This window comes from Drosophila simulans, chromosome 3R (genome assembly GCF_016746395.2).
Source record: "Drosophila simulans strain w501 chromosome 3R, Prin_Dsim_3.1, whole genome shotgun sequence".
Lineage (NCBI taxonomy): Eukaryota > Metazoa > Arthropoda > Insecta > Diptera > Drosophilidae > Drosophila > Drosophila simulans.
Window position 1 is genome coordinate 5,776,544 of NC_052523.2, and position 21,136 is coordinate 5,797,679.

The 21,136-nt window shown below is 42.8% G+C and overlaps 1 protein-coding gene across 2 annotated transcripts in view; it reads left to right on the forward strand.

Annotated features, from left to right (window-relative positions):
- The first annotated feature begins 5,414 nt into the window (after positions 1-5,414).
- LOC6727349 overlaps positions 5,415-21,136 on the forward strand; it is a 108,966-nt gene continuing 93,244 nt past the window's right edge. Inside the window, exons 1-2 of one of the 2 annotated variants that reach the window (XM_039296019.2) lie at positions 5,415-6,035; positions 8,673-9,603. The gene's annotated coding sequence lies outside the window, so the exon portion shown is untranslated. The remainder of the gene's footprint in view (positions 6,036-8,672; positions 9,604-21,136) is intronic. The other variant, XM_016176367.3, reaches the window with a different exon arrangement.

Below are 21,136 nucleotides of genomic sequence, written 5' to 3' on the forward strand. Positions count from 1 at the left end.
AAAGTTGAAAGCTGCAATGGGTAATTGATTAAAAGCGATTCGCACTGGCAGGTGTTTAATTCGATATTGATGTGTGTGGTGCTGACATTGCGCATACGCCGTGTGGAATTCTTGGACCGCCTTAGACGCGGTTTAGCCAGGGATAAGATGGCTAAGAGCACACTTGGGGCTTCGCCGGCTCTTATCGCGTAACTTTTAAAGCTTCGCAAGTTTATGGAGCACATGCATCAACCTCAACCCCACGTGGAATTGGCGCGCCATTGCTGTGCATAATCGAGGCAATTATGCAGCGCAATGATCTGGCAAGGTCTCCCGAGCAGGCCGACTTGAACTTGTCATCAAGGGTCTGCTATCTGCGATGTCGGGTTATTAATTGGCAAGCCGGCGCTTGTGCAACCTATCCCCATTGGACACTACGCCCACCCCGGCAATTACCCCTTTGTCTTTTCCAATTAGACCAGTCAATGACCTCGCCGCACAGTCAGCCGGCTGTTGATGGCAAATAATTGGCGCAGATAAACCGGCATTAAGCCACATTAAATTATGCACTGAGGAATCCCCTCCTGACCCGGCGGACTGGAGTGGCTCTGCATCGGATGCGGAGCAGATGGAGGCCAACTGTGCAGTCCTGGTCCTGGAGTTTCGAGTGTGTCAGCAAGGAGCGGCAGGCGTCGCTGCTTGTGCGGCGATGATGGCAACGCAGCGCAACGCAACGCAACTCAACGGCGGCGAGTAGCAATTAAAATGTCAATTGAAACGCCCCCCGGTTCACAGCGAAAAGGGGCGTGGAGATAACTGGCGCACAGTTGATCGAGGACCAACTTTCTTGGACTTTCAATTCTCAGTAGAATGAAGAAGCTAGTAATGAAATTTTCAAGGACTGAGCCTATTGAATGCAATATATATTTAAGCGCTCTTCGTTGGAATTGAATCAGCCATGAGTAATATATATAGCTTAATCAAATAAAACAGAACATATCTACATATAAGTAGGTTTTTTGTTACATCTACGGATTAGCAATATATTAGCTTTAAACTTATACTATATATAAATTAAAACACATTTCACATGTGTCATATAATTCTAAAATTGCTTTGGATAGTTAATTGGCTTGTCGAATATAGTGGACCCACTGTGAAAGCAATGACGGATATTGCAAACGGAGGACTGCTCCCTGTCCGTGTCCGGGAATCGTTTTCGGTTGCGGACTAAGCAGAGGAGACTGGCGGGCTGGACGAGGCAAAGGCAAACTCAAGCCAAAGGCAAACATTCCAATTTCATTCGGCTGGCTTTGGGGACCGGCTGGCTTGTTTTAGTCCCTGTTTTAGCTGCCAACTCCAGGCCTTCCATTGTCAACTAATTTCGAAGCGGTTCGGAATCAAAGTTGCACTCCCAAGCACAAGCCCAAGCCCAAGTCCATTATAAACTTTCGCTTTTGGCAGCGCCACCAAGTTGGAGCAAAACAATGGGATCAGGTGAATTGCACCTGGCCAAAGGAGGCGCACCAGGTGGTGTGTGGAAATGGGGCCAAGTGTGGTGGTATTATGGCATTGTTGGCCTGACAAACGGCAAACACGCTGAAGGCCCAAATCCGTGCCGTGATGCGGATGTGGATGTGGATGTCGTGCCCTTGGTTTTGGGTATAATTAAATTCCGCTTTTAAGTGCAACACCGCTCGGCGGTAAAAATAGTGACTAATGTGCCAAACGAGCCAGTCGCATCCCATTTTCGTGGTTCACTGGCTCGGCTTAATTTCGTTTCAAATCGTTAAAGTCCTAAAAATACCGCTTGCTTGGGTCACACAAAATGCGGAAGGTCCAACATGTCATAGGTCAAGTCTGGGACTTCACCCCCAAACTTAAACCCCTCGCAGTGGCAGGTGGGAAATCACATTACATATATGTACGTGGGATTTATTTTCTGCCTTGCACATTTTGAGTTTACAATTAAATTAGAAACTTTGACTGTGCTCCGTAAAGTTTCGGCGGCAACGTCAGAGCTTCGCCAGTTATGCGGACAGTTTTGGTCAGGTTCCCAGTTCCCTGTTCCCCGTTTCCGATCCACCATCCCCAATCCCCTGACATCTGACGAAATAAAATACGTGACACAATTCCATATGAGAATAAGCGCTCGAGGAGTAACAACAGTTGCAGTAACTTCTGGTGTGCCTTGCTCCCAATAATCCCCGTACTTCTGGGGAGTTCAGTGAACTTTAGAGCTGAGCCAGTACCGAAATTGACACAGAAGAAATGGATATATCCATCGGCATATAGAACCCGGAGGTAGTCAGCTTAGTGCTGCTAAATCACGCGTAATCATCAGAAATAAATAAGTTTAGTTAATGAAAATGGGCCTGGCATTCAAACTGCCTTAAGCTTAAATTTTATACCACTATTCAATAGCATGCATTTGTTAAATGTATGCTCCACCTTAATCTATCTTTTGATCCATGTTACTTTCTACTTCATGTATACTGCATTCCACATCGAGAAGTTCACCGAACCATAAATGCATAGGAGCTCGACTGGTACATATGTATGTGCGCCAGAGTGTGGCAGGTGGCAGATGGGGCAGACACTTGGCCCCATTCTTTTTCAATTCGTTTCGTTTTCGTAGTCTTAGCTGGATTTTATTTATTTATATGGCCAAATGTTGTCTTTCGATTCGGCTTCTTTCATTTCCTAGCCGGCAGCCGCTTCCTTGTTTGCCAGGCCCCCTACATCTATTTCCTTACATATATCTATATCTTTGGCCCCGGCTCGCTGCACTTTCGCTCATTAAACATTTAGCTATATTGTCTGGCGTATCTTGGATATGCGAAAAGGTGCCTGGGATGCCGGCTACCAAGGGAAACTGCTTAGCCCGGCTGCAGACAAAAGATATGAGGCAAAAGCGCAACGTCAAAAAGGAAATTGTGCGCCTAATGGTCATTGCTCGGCTAAATGAAGCTGCCATTGGGTGCCGAGCCGGCTCCTTCTGTCTATTGAAATATTTAAAAGGATTTCTTTTTCTGCCCAGCTGCCTCTTTCGGCCATGTCCCTCCAGTTACTCCGTTCGGCGAACGATCTGGGATTAAGCAAATCAAAAAGTCAGTGGCCCAGCCTCACTTTGAACCACCAACATCGACAACTGTACATCTGTGCACTGCACGAAATATATTTCGCAAGTAAATCAGCATGTATCCTTTAAGGGAAGGATAAAAGGAAAATTATTTGTATCTTTCATAGATTGTAAAAGTTAAGATACTTAAATAAAGCATTTGCTAATCAGTCTAATTATAATATTTTAAAATATTTTTTAATACAATTTTATTTAATTGTGAGCATTAAATAAACGACTTGTTCCCATGCTAATTTTTATAGATTATAGAATTATATGAAACCATTTTAAAAAATGTTTTCCGGATAAGTAGGTGGTTTATAAAAAAGCTCTGATGCATGAGATTTACATTTTTTGTTAAGTTTATTTTTAAAGGTTTTTGTACATTTTTTTTTATGTCATATCGCACTTTTTGGTCCGGTCTCTGGAACGGCTCGCTGTCCTTGTCATCGACGTTACAGTCACAGTCGCAGTTGCAGCTGCACTGGCTGCCTTGTCCGAATGCAATTAAAATGTCAGCGATGCAGAAAAGGGGGCTGCCCGGTGGCGGGAAAAATGGCTGGCTAACATGCGAGGGAAAATGGCTCGGAATGGAGTGCGAGATACTCCTCCGCCCGCGGGACACGGTCCAAACACGCATTTGCCATGCCAAAGGGACTGGACAGGACACTCGACTTGCAACGTTTTTTCGAACTGGAGCAGAGCAGGAGCACCGGGATCAGGTCTGGATTCGGGAAAACCGACGGGAAAGGGTCGACCAGCGGCCACGCCCATACACGCCATTAAGCGCACTTGTGATGTACGTAAATTAATTTACTGTCGACCATTTATGTTCGCCGGCGAACCAATGAAGGCGCCACAACATCCACGTCAACATGGCCAACACAAAGATGAAGAGCCAGTCGCGTTGTTAGCCAGCTTTATTGACAGACAGAAATGTGTAGCCGTCGAAAAGAAATGGAAGAAAGTTACACAAGCCGCAAAAGTTTGCTAATAAATAAAATTTAGCACCCAGTTGGCCATAAAAACACGGCCCAAAAGCGAGACACAACCTACATAATTATTGATTCGACAGGCGGGATATATGTAAGCAGAATTTATGATTCAGCTTGATATATGTTCGGAGATTTTGATTCCTCACTGCTGAGCTTTTAGTTGGCTAAATGGAAAATCACAGGGCAATAAATGCGGAAAGAGGGGAGAAGTTTATAGCATTTTTTGTTACTGATTAGAGTGGGAGCTTGCAATATGTTTTCTTATTTAAAAATAAATTAAGTATCAAATTAAGTATCAAAGCGGTATATATTTATGGGCTGTTTTAATTATACTTAGCTACTCTAATATGGCTTTTATATATAATCATATAATCATATATTTCCCAATAACTTGCGATGGGTGGACTTCTGCCACCCATTCCGCGCCATTGATTGCGTCCTACATTACAGCCAGCACTGCAAGTGGTTATTATCAGTAGGGTTATTCAGGGGAGGCACGCGCGCGTTATGAACGGCAGTGTGTCGCACGCGGAGACCGCAAGTTGCGGATATTATCTGGAGGGTGTCACTTTGTCGGCAACAGATACTTAAGTGCTGTCCGGCAGCCCCGAGCGTCGCATTCCGGCGTAGTACGGAGCAGTCCGTGGCAATCCGTCGCAGTCCGGCCGGACTGGATGGCGGAAGCACGCGACTACGGCGGAAATTGCTGCACATGCAACGCACGCAGCCCGGCCACTTGGTAACCCCTTTTGCCGCCCAGTATCCCTTTCACCCCTTTCATCGGGATGCCATCAACAGCCGTTCCGGATCGCAATGGAGTTTTTCCACTCGCCCCTCATTCGAGTTTACAAATTAAAGTTAAAATTACAATGCATGGCATGCCATAAATACGAAAGTTTAAGACCTTGACAGCCATGACCAATTGACCCAATTGTTTGCCCGTTTTTCCCGCACTTTGCATGTGCCGAGCTGAGGCGGAGGTGTTTTCGGGTGTGGGCGCTTTATTATCAGGGGGGCGGGGCGGGATGGTGTTTTCGGGCCTTCGAGTGCCCCGAAATTGCAGCAGCCAACGTGAGAGTGGCCAAATTGAATTTGAAGCGCAGACCCAAGCCGAAATAGGGCCATATTCCCAAAGGCCTTAATCGCAGAGCCAACATTGACTTTAAGTTTGTTGCGAGCCAAAGAGAAAGGCGCTCTCTTTCACTTCGAGTCCTCTTCTCTCTTTCGGCCCGCTTTTATCCGGCTAAGAGTTCGGGTACAAGTGTAACTTCGGCTTATGGACACGACCTAGGCGAACGGAAAATGGAAAAGCGGCGCGCTTTCCTCGCCTGTCAGTTTGCCGCAGTCGAGCAATGAACACGCAGCGCGCGGTTACAGCCACCGAAACGCGAGGATAACTCAGCCAGGATAACAATATCGTGCGATCCTTCGACGAGGGTCGGTTGAATATAAATATAGAGGTGGCCCCAGAGGCAAAAGCACGAAATAACCCCGTACCACAGTGTTTAGAAAGTGCAAAAGTGTGTGTTTGTGTGAGAGATAGAGAGAGAGAGAGAGTGTGGCATTAGCGGGGTCACCGCCTCCCACGCAGTTTGAACTTGTGGCAAAGCCGCAAATGCAACGGCTAGTTGCGAATTCACAGCGTGCCACGGGCAATATACTGACACCTCCATCTCGCTCGGTCCCGATCCCGTACCCGCTTCCGTTGCTGGTACCCCGGTAAATCCGTGTCCATCGAAATAACCCGTAACCCGTAACCCGTTTCGCATCCGTATTCGGTATTCCGTGTTCCGTGTTCGCGTCGCGGTTCGTTGAGCTGGCAGCCAAAACTGTCGGTTTAGTTGCGCCATCGCCATTATCTATATGCCAACATAGCAGAATTCGGCTGCAGATTGCATCCCATATCCGCGGAACGTGTCGCCATCGCCACCGCTGGCCATGTAAGTGATATCCGTGCGGGTTTTGAGTTGCCACAGAAAGTGTGTACCGCAATAAATTACCTGGCAACTGACATGTTTCCGAATCGAAATGCAGTTGCGCCAGCCCATCCGCCTGCGGATAGGCCCCGTCGTAATTAAATTTCTGTGAATTTTATCACAATTTACGGCACTCTTGCCGGAGCAGCTAGCTACTAGAGCCGGAGCATCAGCCGCCAGTGCCATCGGTCTTTTTCTTTATCCTTTCGTGGTCCTCTGTTCAATAACAATGGAACCATGTCGAATTCGGGCCGCTGGCCATTTTGCGATGCTCCTCTGATACACGTTTTTGTGTCGGAAAAATTCAACAAAAACTAAAGCCAAACTCCATTAGGAGGTTGCAAGAGCCGCATGATTTATAGAAGGGTCATGCATCATATACCTAAACACGCCAACACATTTACGACCTATATAGATAATGTTATTGATCCTTTTGACAGACTTTTTAGCTGGGGGTCAAGCAATCGCAGCAGAGATTACACACTTCAGCAGTGAAAAGAGGCAATTATTTGAGGGAAATAAAACACTGTTTCATAAACATTTTAGATCTAAACTTTTATCTTGAACTATCCCAACCAAATCATAATAAATAAAGCTTCTGTTTGCTTGCAAACAAATATCATGAAAACGGAAACGAGCAATCAGAGCAGACATTGAAATCGAGATTACAGATTTCACCTATGGAAATACATTTAATGGCAGATGTACTGCCATGTACCGAAGATATAAAAATAGTTTCCTGGCTTAGCTTCTGCTGTACTGCCATAAATGTAGGCCATTACTTCGATACAACCCACACCAGATCGTAATAAATCAAAGTTCTGCTTGCTCAAAATTAGCAAAATGCAAATAACATGACAATATTAATGATTTCGCCCAGAGACATGCACACACTGCACATAGTAATAAAAATATGAAACAAGGCGAATACTCGTACTGTTTGGCTGAATGGGGTATGTCTTAACGATGACTGGCTGGGAAATATCGAATACCCGGTGTTTTATCAATTGCCATATCGCGTGCTCGAGCGCGAAAAAATAAAGAATTATATATATATGTATATATTCGTATTTCTCTGTAGTAAATGAATGTAAGAAATACGAAATTGTTGCGAGTGGCAGCCATCGAGTGGAACAATGGACTCCCGTTCCCCAGAAGTGTGTGAATCGTTTTGGCCAACAAGAAACCTGATAGCGAGCCGCACAAAAGAGCACTTTCAGTTGCGAATGGCACCGGTCCTTCGCCTTCGCCATTTGATGGCGGCCATTAGCTATTTGCTGCCGCTAATCGAAGTTTATGTTTTGCATTCATGTAAGCCCCCCTTCCCCTTCCCCAGCCCTTCGAAAATTTCGGTTAGTAGCAGGGGGCTGTGGCAAGGACACGCCCTCGATCGACCCACTATCAACTAGCAGGCAGCCGAGCTCTCATGTTGCGACTGTCAGTTTAATACAAATGAACTGTTTATGTTAATAAATGAGCTCACCGGTTTATGCCGTATCCAGCTGTGGGTGGTGGGCAGGGGTCTCCCCGAGGGGGGTATTACATCATTAAAGCAACACCTGCTGTATCCAAGTGTGTATAGGAGTGTGTGTGTCAATGTCAGGAGGCGCCACCGGAGCTCCATCTCCAGCCCATCATCCCTAGTAACGTTGCAAGAAAATTACAGCTAATTAACATTTTCTGTTTTTTCAATTTGTGCATACGATATTTGGATGGGCTTCACAAAGAGCATACACCTGAGAAAAATAGGCAAAATAAATACGTTCTAAATCTGTACTGATTATCTTCTTAAATGTGTTATTTTAAGGGTTACTGTTCTTTAGTTAGGAATTGGTATTCAACTCTAAGTAAATAGGCTCCTTGTAGAATTTCAACAGAAGTAAAATTTAAAATATAACAGCTTTCAGAGAAGCTTATAGCTTAATCCTTTTCGAATTGGGCATTATTCGTTCCTCAAATGGTATTAGGCAGCACTGTTTTTCGGTTTTTCTTCCAGTGCTGTCAGCTGAAAGGCGACCTGAGAGTCTTTGCCGCTCTGTTGGGCGTTTAATAGCCGGAAATCTGTCTATTTCCGCTTGCCGTGGCGTTGATTATACTTAATAGATGACCGGCTGGAGCGCCCCCTTCTTGGCTGGCTGCTAATTTTTCTTTTCTGCTGCTTTCTGCCTGATACTCGAGTATTAGTGTAGCTGTAATTATGCTCTAATTATATCCCCTATGTGTGCAGGTGCGAGTGTGTGAGTGTGTGCTTGTATGCCTGTGGTGCAAAGAAAAATCTCTGCTGTGATGTAATTACAACCCAACGTGTAAAAAGCCGGAGTGTTGCCTCCTCCCCTCCCGCTGCCGCCTTCGCCTCCTCCAGCGGCGGCTTTAATCCTGGTTTCGCTTTTCTTTCTCTTTTCTTTTTTTTGAGGTCCTCGCCAGGTAATCTGGCGGCAGGTGAGGCCATCCAGATAGTGGAGGTCCTTTTGTGGGTTTGAGTGGCCTTGCATGTGTTTAATTGGGCTGTCACTTGTGGGAAATCATTATCACTGTTAACCACAAATAATTGTCTATATTTAAACAGAGATTTTCAATTATGTTTTTTTCTACTCTTTGCAGGTGAACTGTAAGGCAAACAATTTAAAGTTGTAAAAATCAATTAATAACCAATGAAGATAAATCCGAAAAGCAATTAATGTGAACGAAGGAATTTAAATAAATCCATAACTTTAACGATACATATCAATGTTAGTCTGATTTTCCTTTAATACCATTAGCTTATTAAATACCCATATACACGTCAAAATATTAAAAGTACTAAGATTCCTTAAAAATAACCAAGTTTAAAGCAGAGCCTAGAGCAATTAAATCGATTTGAAATTCTTAGAAAACAAGTGAAGCGTTGAAAACGAGACCCGGTGGCAAAATAAATATTTAATTAAATCGACTGTGTGTGCAAAAGGATGCAATTTAATTGAATGGATATAACGAATCACGCGAGTTTTCCTGAAAAAAAACCTCAAAAACACGCACATCCGTGTCGCGCCAAATCGCTTTGTCATGTAATGTCTTTATGTCCTCGAGCGGATCAAGTGCTTAGGCGATAAGGAAAAGCAGCTGGAGCGGCTGGCTCCTTTACGGATTTCCGGATTATATGCATAAATGAAAGCACGCATGCCACGGCCGTAAGCCAAAGTTTCAAGGGGCCTAGGATTCCATCGCACAGCGGATTAGCTGCAACATAAAGCCACACACACGTACACACACACAAAGGTCCTGAATAGAGGCGAAAAACGCGAAGAAGCAGCAGGAAGCTGGGATTTGGTGCCCTTCATGACGTCAACTGTGTGTAAATGGGCAAGCAATTAAGCCGTTAACGATGTGCCCGCTCTCAAAGGCGCCACGCAGGACCTCCAGGACCTCCACGAACTTCAGCACCACCCCGATCCAGAAAGCGATAGAACGCCAGATAGAGTCCTTTACGAGCACAAGCGAACCAATAAAAAATGCATTCAGCCGCGCTGCGTCCAATGTCGCTGATTAATTCCAAGTAAGTTGATGAGTTCGTCCTTTAGCTTCACCTTAACGATTCCACTTGGGCGCTTTACGGGTCTGCCAAGGAACCAGACAACACGTTAATTTCTGGTAATCATCATGGTTTTAAGACGATAGCACACGGTTGAAAGAAACACGGGAAATGCAGTATCGAGTCCCCAATGTAGAAATCTGACCCCAATTTGATAAGTAGAGGAAATGGATTTATATCAGTACAGGAAAATGAGTTGTGGGTGGCTTTCGACCAATTTTCCTTGCTTAATTGCAAGAAAACTTGATAGTTTTTGCACAGGAAAATTCATACTGAAAATGGATACAGTTTACCAAAAATAACCACTGTGATAACCACAATGACAAACATAATTTATTCAAAGATTCGTAGCCAATTTATTCCAGTTCAAGGTCTCCTGGTGGCACAAAAATATTAAACGAAGAACTTTAGGGCTTTACAAGTGAGGCATAAATAAATTAAGTATTTAAATTTGAATCAGAAGCCAATACAAATATAATTTTGACAAGCAACAAATAGCATAGCCTTTATAAATCCCCGTAGCTAACTGGGTAATTACGTTTGAATTAAACAACCGAAAAATCCACACTGTAATTTGCCTCTCTACCTTTTATTACTTTTCCTGAACAACATTGTAACATTGCACTATGGTCCAGAATTCGTTTTTTTTGGCATAAAGTCTAAATTTTTATGTCAATATATCGTCCTCTAGCAATTATTTTCTAATAGAAAATTGATCATATAAATAAAAACCAAAAACAAAATTGACCGAAAGCTTCACTAAATCGTTTTATGAGCTTTTAAAGTTGAAGTGTTAAAAAGCTGATTGAGAGAATGCAATTTCCGAAAAATTACTTGCTTACTTTTGCATGTGGTATGATCGTTAATACGCATCCAAAAATTATAGTAAAATATGGAAAATAAATGCCAAGGTATGATGTTTTTAACTTATTTAGGTAATATATGTATAGTTGTACTGTTTTTATGTTGTGTGACATCCAATTTATGTGTATTTTAACAGAAAATTCTAACGTGTCCCCTGTGTTTCGTGGAGTATAACTAATTTTCTGACAATTTCTGACAAAAGTTAAAAACGTCAGTTTGTACCTTTAACTATTGTATTTCACGGTAAAGTAATATCTTTTGCCCATTTTTGCTCGTTTTCTTAAAAATTTGATTTTATATAGGCAATTTTGAGTTCAGACATAGCGACCTCCTGGACATTTGGAGGCGTAACAATAGGCAAATAAGTTATGTTTCAGATTACGTTTATTCCGCAATCAACAACAATAATCAGGAAGCGAAACAGACAGAAGATATTGACAAAAAAAAAGAAAATTTTGAATTATTTATTAAAAAAAAACTGCCCGAGTGTAACAGATAACTAGACCGATTTATTTCCAAACATACCAAGTGGATGGCGACAAAGAAAACTATTCTTGTTAGAGATTTTGAAAACTCCACGACGCCGAAGCAAATGGGACGCCGAAACTTATCTTACCAAAATGCAGGAGAAAGATTAAAAAGGAAACTGAAAATACGAGTGAAGCCCGGAATAAGCTTTACAAAAGGGATCGACTATCACATGCAAGGAAAAATAGTCGGATCAATAGGATGAGTGATATTTTCCACAGAGCGATTGATAACTCGGACCCACTATTATCAACAATTAGTTTAAAAGAAAGAGAGAGAAAAAATAGGAAAAACCACTTCCGAAGGCAGTAATAAGTCTTTTGGAAATACAGTATAATTTTAAACCTGATCCATGAGACAAAATATTGGATTCACAATCTGATTCTGATTCGAGTTCAGATTCGGAAATTTAAAATGTAGAACTAGAAAAAGAAGAGGGCGATTATTTTTAAAACAACAATATACACGACTTTAAAAAAAAAAAAAAAAAAAATTATATTTCGTTGACTCCTGAGTCATACCAGTAGTTAATATGGGAGGCAAGAGAGGGCGTGGTCGCACAGACTTCAAATTTTCTGTGCAAACTATTTGTGATTTAACAACAAAATGTACAAAGTTTCAAGTCTGTAGCTCAATTTTTAGACTTTATGCCAAAAAAATCGAATTCTGGACCACAGTGCATTGCATAAAATCGTATACAAAAAAAACAGCAGCATGCCGACCGAATATGTAATAAATTCTTATCCTTTATGCTCTTGCAAACAGTAATCAAACAATTTTGTGGAAAATGTTCCCCGCTTTATATATGTAATTTCGTTTTTAAAATTAGATTACAGACATTTGCCTGTGGGTAACGTCCAAAATAGCAGCATACTTCTCGGCGCTCATCAAAAATGCGAACGAACGAACGAATTTATAAAGAGATAGCAACGTGCCGGCAGCGGGCTGAGTTTTGGCAGCTACTATAGCGTTGCTATTATTGTTAGCCCAGTTGGTTGTTAGGTTGGTTGGTTGGTTGTACTAAAAATACAGCACCGAAAATACGAGTAATTTTTGAGGGCTGCATCCGAAGCGAATGCTTTCGGAGGCCCCAAGGCCTTCGCTTTCATGGTGCCCCTCTGCGTGAATGGAGTGCGGTGAGTGGAGCTGGCATTTTGTTTGCCGAAAATCGGACATTCGGCAGACAAATACATGCATAACTTGAAAGCGAAATCCGGGCATCACGGCCCCCAGAAAGTCATCTAATTCTCTCAATTCAAACACTTTTACCTAAGCCGCACTCGCATACAAGTCCAAACATCGGAGCTTGTTTGTTGCCAGCCATTGAAAAGTGGGTAAACTGAATGTGAAAGCTAAGCCCACTGATGTCTGCACTGTAAGGAAAGTAGAGTGTCTTTGCAGTTGAATAAACACTCAGTTGTAACAAGGTCTATAATGTATTTAAATAAATCTGTTGGATAATACGTGGAGTATTTATTAAAATAAATTATTTCAATTGATTTTTTCCAGCTAAATCAAATTTCCTATAAAAAACAATTCCATTCATTAATTTTGAGCTGGTACTTTTGGGTAACAGATTCTTTATTTTTTACTCTGTTTGCCAGCATGCAGAGACAAAAAGGATGAAGCCCGGCCTAAAACAGGCAATTCATAGTCAGCCAGGCTGCCAGCTCGGATTCAATGGCGCTCATTCACCGGCTTAGACACTCACACATGGGCAGGAAGTGGGTGGCGAAAGTGGTGGCATACGTACATTTGTGGGCGGAGTGTGTGTGGGGGGTATAAATCAAACACACACATATGCACACTGGTGGGCGGCCACCCACTTTTCCGCCCACCAATGCTGCAGCCGATGGCGCTTAAAGGCATTTTCGCAAAAGTTTTTGACTTGAGCATTTCAATCGCCTGTTTTATTGCTCACATATTTTATGCCGTTTATGCTCAAAATTCAGCTCAACATGCGCGACTCTTTGGCTTCACACAAATGGCGAAAGGAGCTGCCTTTGTCTGTATGAGTGTGTGTGTGTCCTGCGGCGTTGAGCAGGCAACTCTTGCCAGAGCTGAGGAAAAACCGCAATGCGGCACATTATGCGCGCTGAAATTCCCTCAAGTCCCTTTCATTCCCGAAAGAAAGTCGAAAGTCGGGGGAAAACGCAGCCGCGAAAGAAGTGCGCAAATGCTTGCCCACCCCCCGCTTCCCTCTTGGATTTTCCGGGCAAGGGGGGCTGGGAGTGGGCGTGGCTGTCAGTCGGACACGGCTATTTGGTTGCATTATCCCGCCGACTGATAAACTGGCCGTCGCCTGGGAGTGTTTGCCTTGCGGTTTTCCGTTTGTTTTAGCCAGCTTTGCTTGGGCAACAAAAAATATAGCAACTAATTAATGTTTTGTGCGTGAAAATGTATTTTAATTGTGCACCTGCTGCTGCCGACACTGCGGTTAGGTAAATATTAATGTTGTGCGTTGACTTTACCTTAAATCCCAGCCTGCAGACGACATTTGCTCCTTTCCTTTTCCCTTGCCTTTTGAGTTCCTGGAGGGTTTGGGGATTGGGGCTTTCCACTTTTGATTGAAATGTTTGTCAAGTTTATTTGCCCGGGGCTGCCGTAAAATGATTTGCCAGGTAGCCCGGCAACAATGTAAACACTTTTGCGTGTGCGCCACCATGTCCTTAGCAGAAATGAGATGAGAATTCGGCCAGGACGGCCGTGAGGAAATTGAAAAGGACTCAACTCAAAGAGATCTCGGCCTTAGCTCTTGGCTCAATTAAGACAAAGCCTTGCTGCCCGGCACACATATTGATTTTCATTCACTAATGAAAAGTGAACATAAAAAGCAAAAGACACTTAACCCTTTTATTAAATCGGCCACGCAATCTGCCGATGACGTCAGATAGTGCCTGACTAAAGGGCAGACTCGCCGATTGACTGACTCACTGACTGAATGGCTGGCTGACTGACTGACTGACTGACATAGTGACTGACTTTCCAGGCAACAGCTTGGTTCAGCGCCTCCCAAGTGACAGCACTCGCCCACTGAAATAACACTTTAAAAACAAGGCCGCGTGGCAGTTGGGGGATCGTGTTTACACTGGGGGAAATATTTACTCGAAACAGACCAGGAGCCTTTTAGCAAAACGAGGTCAAGTGCCGCTTTCAATTTAATATTAAATTTGATTCTATAACGCCCTAAGAGTTAGCTGGCCTTTATTAACAGGATTTAAATGGCTAAAGGAGTAGGCTAAAGTACTCAATATAGTTGACTGGTTTTATAAGGTTGGGTTTGATTTAAAAGTTAATTTAACTATTAACTAGTTTAAAGAAATTGTATTTAATTAAATATTCTGTATTTTGGTAAGTTATTTAAATATAAAAATTAATTATTTTCATATACAAATTAATGAAAAGTTCTTCAAAATCAAACCCTTCTCCCTTTGTAATATCCTTGCAGTTAAATGATTGTTGATATTTCTTGCACGAGGCATCTTATTTTGAGAGCATTTGTGAACTCTGTTAGTTTTTCGCTCAGTGCTGGCTAGTGTCTGTGTTTGTGGACGTGTTCGTGTTCGTGTCTGCCTCTCGAAGCGCACACAGCACGCCTGTGGATGGAAGGGGGCTGGCTTTTAACCCACATAATAATTACTGTACCGAAAGGTTGCCACGGTCGAATGCGAAAAGTTGGAGTCGATAATTGCAGCGGCATTCGGGCCCCGCTAGGCGATTGTTTAATATGAGTATTTGCGCAGCGGTGTCTTATAATCGGTACTACTAATTGCGCACGCTTTTCCCCATACAAAGACCGTGGTCCCCCTTAATTGTCGACCATCGCATCGTTGGGCTCGAATTCGATTTTCGTATTTTTTGCGGCGTTTCGACGAACATTTTTGGTATTTCACATACGCGATTGAGTGGGTAAGCAATGCGCGGTCGGCTGCATGTGCCACTTCCGCTTGATAGCGTCATGGTTCCGGCTCCGTATCCGCATCCGCGTGAAGTGGGTGGCGCTTGGAAGGCGCAAGGACCAACAGTGCTTTTCGCATTCCAGGACCACCCGCCAACTGCACTGGAATAGAACAACGTTCGCGTGACATTTGCGCGTTAGTCACGAAATGCGTTTGTTTTGTGAGGAAATGCCACATCGAGACCGCTTTTGGCATACCTCACTGTGTTCGCAGGACTTTATTAGTTGTTTGTCTGTGGGACAGGGGCACGCCAAGCTTTATGATGGGCCTGCTATTAATAGTTCTGCTGACACAAAAAAAAAGGGACAACTAGTATAATTTAAACAATTTTGCTTAATTTTCGATTGGTACTTCAACTGCAGTTAACTTAAAGCTGAAACCCAGCTGACTGCCGTTCATGTGGCGCTGCAAGGAAGGCAACACTTTAATCTCGGAGTCCCCAAGGATCAGCCCGGTTGTATGCGTGTGCGTGTGTGTGTGTGAGTGTGTCTGAAAGCAGAAAATGCATTTAGTATGCAAACAAAATGGGCACAAAACTGTCGTTATTTATGCAAACCTAACTTCTGCTCTTTAGAAATTATTATTTCGCTCCTTTCACATTCTCCTCTCCTGTGGCTTTTTTGTTTATTGCAGTCAGTCCGTTGTTTCTCTTGCTGTTGCCAGTTGGTTTGCATTTCCGTCTTTATGTTTGCTCACCCGCACACAGACACAGTGGCACCCACACACACACTCACACATACCCATGCCGCACGGAAGTGGAGACGCATAATGAGCGGCCGGAGCATTTGGCCCGCTTCCTTCCGTCTTCGGATCCCATTTAAAGTGCGCACCCTGAATGCTGAATGCTGCACTCCTTTGCCCGAATGACTTTAACCCTTGCAGCCTAAGTGAATATTACATTATGTAATGCGATTAACAAATATGCACTTAATTAGATTCTAATAGCATAAGATGCTAAATTAAAACATTAACAATAAATAGTATGCGAATAATAGTTATTTATATCATAAGAAACGGTCATAATACCAATGGATTTATTCCCATTTTTTTAAAAACAGAAAGGATAAATTATATTGATGAGAAGACAAGGTAGATTTAATGCAATAAGAAGTTAAAATCTTGGCTAGAAAATGTTTATAAGTATGCTGTATTTATTTCACATAATTTAACTAAAGCTAAGCCAATTCAACATAGCTTTGTTTGATCACTTTAAGTGTCTTGTCACACAACATTTTTATTTATATTTAAGGAGAAAAATTGTTTTGCTATTTTTATTTACTTCGGGTATTTCATTTAATAACACTCAAACAGTAGCTGCATTTAGACAGTGAAAACTCTTTTTTGTTATATCATATTCAACTTTCCTGTATCAGGTTTACTTGCAATTTTAGCTGCATAAAAGCATAGCAAATAAACTTGATTTACTTACAACTAAGACTTTTATTACCACACAGCTAGTATTTCATATAATTCTTTTATTTAATCAAAAGCATTGCCTGTTGGGAAGAGATGAATCTGCGAGGGGCAGGCTTAAAGTGCTCACCTGGTGGCATCAATTAAAGCCAAATACTTTGTGCCGTGCGCCGGGGAAATAAAGAGCAAAAAATGTATAGTATAACGCTCATTCAGGGACCCGCCGGATTCAGGGACAAAGCTTGGCGCGCCGTCACCAAATGAATGGCCACCTGACAGGCATCTATTAAGCCGGTTTGGAGTGGAGCTGACTGGTCTCCTGATGGTGGTAATGGTGGTGATGGTGGTGATGGTGGGTTCGTGGTGGCAGTGGGGCTGGCTAATTTGCCACAGGCCTCTGGCTATTCAATGGCCACCGGGCTGGTTGTCTGCAACTGTTCGCGTTCGGGAGGGGGAAGGGGGCGGAAATTATATGGCACGGGCATCATCAACGAGTCGCCATCTCAACAATCACTTTCCAAATATGTCAACATAATTAATTTTCAATTATCCCAGTGACATTTGCCGCACAACCAACATAGGGACACACAACTTGGAATCCGGCTAATTGGGTGGGGCCGAAGGTGGGGTTCGCAGGCGGGGTGGGAAGCGGGCGTTCGGGCGTGGTCTATTATTATTAATGGCAGAGTTCGCTTTGCCAGCGACCCTCTGGTGTCACTTAGTATAATTGAGCGGCGTTTGATGGAAATAATTCACAATCCCGCTGGCCCACAATGGGCAAAGTAAATTATTTTTGATGTTCTTGCTGATGTTGATCGATTAATCACGAAAGCAAATGCCAATGCATAGTTTTTGAGCAGTCCAGACAGTCGGCTCAGCCAGGATAATGTACCACCTGACCCCCGGTGACCCTGACCCAACGCAAGCCGCAGAAAGGTGACAAGTCTGTGGGTTGCCATATGCGTATGCGTATGGGGGTCCGCGATTTAATGGCAGGCCATCAATTTGACGCCTTTGAATGCGCTAAAAGTAAATATATAAATATATATACGTATGTATATAGACATATATAGACAGGCCGAGTCAACAATCATTTCGTGCCGCATTTTCATTCCGAGTTGAAAACGTGACGGGTGTTTGGGTGACTTGGATGGAGACGAAGACAAGGCATTTACCCAAATTAAATTGGCGCTTCAAAGACCCTTTTATCACCTGGCGTTAATCAAAATTCAAAACCCCGGCAAATGTAGCGGAAGAAATGGGAAACGCTTGAGGAGCCGGATTGGATCGGATTGTATCCATTCCAGGCCGCTGCCTCGTTTTTCGGGCCCGCTATGCGGTAGTTGGCCTAATCATCGCCCCCGGCTTCGTGTTAAACCGCAAAAGTATCGCCGAGTTCAAGCTGGAGCGTCCTTGCCAACTTGGGTGCACTGAAAAAAAAGCAGGAGTGCTTTAACAATGGAGTTATTTAATTAATTAAGTATGATACAACGGATAAAATGGAGTCCCAGTATATGATATTTAAATTGGAATTAAAAGGAATTTGATGGTTTTCAGGGAATTAAGGAATACTTTTGAGGCAACAATTTAATGAGTTCTTGGGAACCAAATATCCGTATCCGTATCCTTAAAATTCACATTTATATAATAATTTAGGCAGACATCAATTAAAAGTGTACTTCGCCGAATCATCGCTTGCTTTGCTCATAATTAAATGTAATATAATGTAAGAAACTCAATGATCAAATTAGAAGAATGATATGTAGACCAGAAAAAGACATTCTCAGACTCATTTCGAGCAGTGTAATTACCGATTGCCCAAGCTGCTTGTCTGCCGCTTTGCTTTCCGGTTTGCATAATAAATGTCACACAGCTCACGACTGCCAAGCAGAATGGCAGCGGGAATGAACTACAATGGCTCTAAGGACGAGAACGAGAATGCGAATGAGAATGAGCGGCTATATGACTATAGCGGCGGCAGGAGCAAAACAAGTCGCTTAACAAGCGACAGCAACTACTTATGCTCAGGTGGAGTCCCACAAAGGAGCAAAAGCGAATGGGCCGAGGGTGTGGGGTGGAAAAATGGCAAATGGCTGAAAAGGAATCTTAACCGGAATTATTCATAATGTTCAGGAGGCACGCATACATTTGCATTTCACGGATGTGAGTGTCACTATTGAGACAGCAACGAGGGGCGGCGGCACGTTAACATGCCGCCTGCAAGCCTGGAAGTCTGGAAGCCTGGAAGTGAAACGGAGCCACCATTGTGGGGCAGGGTGACAGGATCGCCGGAGGTACGAAGATATACGGTAGAGGCTTCACATGGGCGGTATAGCCCCGTTTCGGGCCCAGCCAAGCAAGTCATTCAATTTGGCTACCAGACATTCACACACAGACACATACACACACGCGCGCACGGGCGAAACAAGGACACCAGAAGATATACACTAATAAAAGCGAAAAAGGACGTGAGCAACGCTCTCGGAATTTCAAGCATGTTGCATCCTCGTCAGCTCGCAATCAGACGAAACTAAACGCGATTGTTTTATATTTTGTATTTTTCTCGAAAGCGAATGGAAATGCTGAGAGCGACAGGAGCCGTAGAAGCAGCAGAAACGGGAAGCTAAACATCCAGCGGAATCAGCAAGACAAACACAAGGACATCCCGACAAAAAAATAAAATCAACAACAAAGGGAGACAAATAATTAAAGTAAAAGTTTCCTTCATCGTTTTCCTTTTTGTACTCATTTTTTTTTTGTTAAATGTTCACTGGCAAGGAGCACAATTTTTGTATGTAGAACTTAAAAAGACCTTCAACTTTCTCGGTTATGAGCTTGATGTAAAAGATGTCCTTTTTGGTAGACCAAACTAATCTGGAAATATTTTCCATATAATATTCAAACTTTATTAGTTTGCTTTTGTTGTTATTAAAAAACAGATTTTGTAAAACAAGATATCAGTGAGTGCATTTTCCAGTTCAGATTTAAAAGAAAATCCAACGTAAAAGCAAGTTTATACAAATCCGATTAACTTGACTATTATTTTGATTTTCAGTCTCTTAATGGTTTATATAAGGGTATTTAAAAATCGCTGTGAAGTGTTCAGCATTTGAGCCTGTTCTTATTCATTTCACGTTGATTTGCGGCTGGGTCAGGAGCTCTTATCAGTCGGGCCAGAAAGAATTCATCAAGGTCAAAACGTTGATGGCCTCCGTTTCCTTGCGCCTCTGCTTTGTGTCCCATCGCCATGGATTCGGTGGTTAGGTCGGGTTCCGGAACTTTTCCTTTTTTTGTTTTTTTCTTTTTATTTTTTGATGCCTTGTGGCTTGTCTGCTTCGCCTGACTGCCTTTGACAACGGCTCCAATGACTCGATGGCAGATGGTTTTCGGCGGAACGAGGGGAAATGGTCTCTAAAACGCGTCTTGTTCCTTCCTCGGTTTCAGTGTTTATCGGCGGGCCAAAAAAGTAATTTCTTAAAAAAGTTTAGCATGTCTGGGGCCAAAAGGGTTGAGAATCGGCAACGAGTGTCAAGTGTTATTGACGATTTGTTGATGATGTGGCACAAAGAGTGGGTAAAAAAGGTATGCGATTGGAATTCGTGAAAGGGTTCTATGCCAGTGACTTGAGTGACACTGCTGGCCGCCACAACTCGTTGTCTTTCTGGCTCATTTTCCAGTCCTTCCAGTATAACCATTGCATATGCTTAGTGCACAAAAGAAGTTTCCCTGTTCTGCCTTTGGCCATCTGAGCTCGGGAAATAAGAAAATTAGTTTGAATTTTTTTTATTTTGTTAAAATGCACGTGCAGAAATGCACGCTCGAATGTTATAAAGCATATATTTTCTTTTTATTCAATGAATTTTCTATAGGCGTATAACTCCGTTAAAAAGCGGAAGTGCAATAGCTTTTGAAAAGAATAATTTCAGTTATATACTTAAAAAAAATCATAAATTAAAAAGAATACATTCATTTGAATGCTTTGTTGTTACTCCTTTGCAATGGCTCTAAATAATTTACCTAGTAATACCAACAAAGAATTCGTGTGGCGAATATGGCAGAAAAAAGCCTATTTTACCAATTTGTTCTATTCAACGAACTTGCAGATGAAACGATAATAACTACAAGCTAAAGTTTAATAACATGTGGTCAATTTTATCTAAAATAAACATGGCTTAAAACTGACGTGTACGCAATTTGCGGCTGTTTCTTTAAAGCCAAGTTCCAATAGATACAGATATCAAGCAGAATGGCTAAGTTGTATGGGCTTCTTTCAACCTGTCACAGGGATGCAAGGGAATAGCACCTACCTGGCCAATATTAGAAAAAAGGCAACACAAAAGCATTGGCCAAGGTAAGCACGCAGGGCACGAAACATCTTTTCACTGCGATAACAGAAATATTCCGCCATTCAGACAGACATGAGGCACGTAACAGTTTTATCTCTTATTCAAAGTGCCGAGCTGGCCTTCCTTCCAGTGGGTGAAAGTAAACTTTTGGTTGGCAGAAAGCCGCCTCCAGATCGCCCAACCCCCACCCCCTCCCACAAAAAAACTTTTCAAGTGTTGAGCAATAATCAGAAAGGCTGGACCTGCTGGCCACGCCCCATTTTTCGGAACAGAAAAGTTTTCGTGTTGCGGGCATAGCTTAAATGGGTTTATGGGTTCATTTGCAGTTGTAATAGGCGTTGAAATGCTGGGGATTGTGGCCCTTTTCAGCCGACGCGTCTTTGTTTC